The sequence below is a fragment of the Meleagris gallopavo genome, chromosome 7, assembly GCF_000146605.3.
Source record: "Meleagris gallopavo isolate NT-WF06-2002-E0010 breed Aviagen turkey brand Nicholas breeding stock chromosome 7, Turkey_5.1, whole genome shotgun sequence".
Taxonomy (NCBI): Eukaryota; Metazoa; Chordata; class Aves; order Galliformes; family Phasianidae; genus Meleagris; species Meleagris gallopavo.
Genome location: NC_015017.2, coordinates 27,924,226 through 27,926,908, shown reverse-complemented (window position 1 = coordinate 27,926,908; position 2,683 = coordinate 27,924,226). Strand labels below are relative to the sequence as shown.

Genomic DNA, 2,683 nt, shown 5'->3' with positions numbered 1-2,683 from the left:
TGTATTGCCTCATGTTTCATCTCTCTCTGCGGTAGTCCTATTTGGCCAGGCCATTCTCTCTGGTACTCCTTCTATCCCCAATGGCATGTTACAATATTTTTTTTAAATTCCCTTAGGTTCTTGCGTGTGGTGAAATGCCAGGGGATCTTTTATTTTTTTAAGTATTTACTGGTTTAAATTGCAAGTGGTTTGCAGAAGTCAAATTTCTGTAATTAATACTTTCATGATTGTAAGGCTATATCCTTGGGAAACCTTTGAAAATACTTTAAAATAATAGTTTAAATATCTTTCCTATTACTAATTGTGTCTAGGTTCTCAACATAAAAGCAGCACAGAATGCTCATCATGAGGAGCTGTACAGCAGCCACTCTTCCTGGGACACTAGTTAGGAGCGGGAGCTACATTTACAAGCAACAGAACATTGTTTCCCATGGGTTACTTAAGTTATTGATATCTGAGATTCTGAAGCCCTTGCTGAAGGATTTTGACTATGCTAAGAATGTATAAATTCAGGAGCAGACTGGATAAGATTTAGGAAGGTAAATCCATTAATAATTGCTAAATAATGGAAACTATGTATTTTCAACCCAGGCCATTCTATGATTCTATTATGTCTGGCTGAAGGAGTAGTTAGTGGAAAATAGTTAAAGACTCAGAGATCACTAGCAGGAGATATCAGCTATTTTTGTATTCTTCAGACAGCCATCTATAGATGCTTATGAAGGCAAGATGGACTTTAGGTCTGCTCCAATACAACTGCTGTTATGTGAGGGTACAGAACTTTTTTTTAACACGATGCTCACTACGGTGCCTGGTGTCACTTGGTCGTAGACAGAGGACTGTAGGAAATCCCCAGATTCATACACATCTTACAGATGAGAATAGATAAATTTAAGGAGCAGTAACTATTTCCTTCTCTGCTCTAAATCCTATGGGAAGTATCTCTGGCAGAGTAATTTAGACACCAGTGTCTACTTAGATCTGTACTCAGATTGTACCACTGAAACTACCCTAATATGCAGACCTGTGACCAGGGTGTAAGACATGTTCTGTCTCAGTGGCTTATGGTGCCAAAATAGACAGCAGTCTAGCTAAAGGAAGGAAATGAAGTCTTGAAATGTTGTAATTATGATCTTGTCGGTATTCTACTGTATGCATTTGGTGAAATTGAGGAAAGCACTCTCCCTCTTTCTCTTCCTTTACCTCTGCCTAATAGGAATTGGAGTTGTATTTTTATTTAGCAGACTAAACCATACACTGACTTGAGAGGAGTACTGGAAATTTGTACATTAGTAGTTGTCGGCCCTCAGACATGCTTGAATTTCTACGTCAACTTGCAGTGTTGAATCTGATACTGACAATTCGACACAGCAAGGGATCTGATGACATGTAAATGCATCACTGTAGTGCCTCAGGGAAATAACCAATTGCCAGCATCAAAGAGCTAGGAGAGATACCTAGTGACAGGAGAATGTAAACTAATAATTCATTCCCTTTGTAGAAAATCCAAACATGCTATTTTATCAAGTTGATTTGAGATAACTTCGTCTTGAGAAGAATTTGCTTGTCTATACACATCTCCTTTTTACCAAAGTGCTCTTGTGAGTGTTAATTTATATGTGAATATCAGGCTGGTAATCCAAGAAGGCCTCTACTATAGTTTGAAGAACCAGGAATTTGATACATAAACATTTTTTTTCTCTTTCTTTAGTTTTCAACTGCAACCGGACTGTAGGAAAGATAAAGAAAAAAATGAAACTATTTAATGACATTTTTCACAAATTCCTATAAGTCTAAGGCAAATTTATTTAAAAAAAGAAAAAAGTTTTATCCAATTATTTAATAGATGTGTGTGCTTAACATCTGTTAAAAAGAGAACAACTAATTTTGCTGTTCTTTTGATAAAGCCCATGAAAACAGATTCTGGAAATATCTGGTTCCTGTAAAAATATCTTTGTACACTTTCTTCTGTCTACCTACCTGCTCTCTTTGTCTTCAGATAAGTCTCCTTCACAACCTACTAGCACTTTAGGACAGCAAGAAAGTCTATATAGATAGCATTCATTTTAAGGTTCCATTTTATTGTTGCTCAATGATGTGACAGAACAGCTTTGGAAGAAATTGTCGCCTCAATCAAAGTCTTGAAATAAACTGTATTTAAATGACAATTTTTCCATTTATTTCAGTTGGTTTTGTCTACAATTCTAAAGGCTTTGATTTTGTAAATATTTAATCCATCATCAGCTGCAATAATGCACTTTCCTTTTCTTGATAAAATAATTTGTGTTAGGATTTTGATAGTTGTGAAAAAGCCAATAAAAGCAAGTCTTTCAGTGAGTTTTACCATATCTTTTTTGTAAGACTAGATGGCATGTGCAAAAAAATGACAAAGTTCTGAGCAAACAAGACCTCTTTTGAAAGTCATTAGCCTTTGGCAAATTGCAGGTTAGGAACAATTCAGAGATTAATTTATTATATGATCTACATAGTTTAAGTGAGTGAACAGGGCAGTTAGTACCTGCTGAGCAGAGGAGGATGTTACAAGGAAGGAGGTGATAAGGCAGTTTGTCTCTGTAGGAGAGCAAGAGAGATGGCTAATTATTGTCATAGGAGTTAGTAGGGGATAAAGAAAGTGGGGGAGAGGGGAAGAGTGTAATTTACAATAGTCAAGGCTTAAATGTCT

The 2,683-nt window shown here is 36.2% G+C and overlaps 1 protein-coding gene across 1 annotated transcript in view; it reads left to right on the top strand.

Moving 5' to 3' along the window:
• Positions 1-2,683, top strand: part of CNTNAP3C (contactin associated protein family member 3C) — a 24,432-nt gene that overhangs the window by 4,216 nt on the left and 17,533 nt on the right. The window lies entirely within an intron of this gene.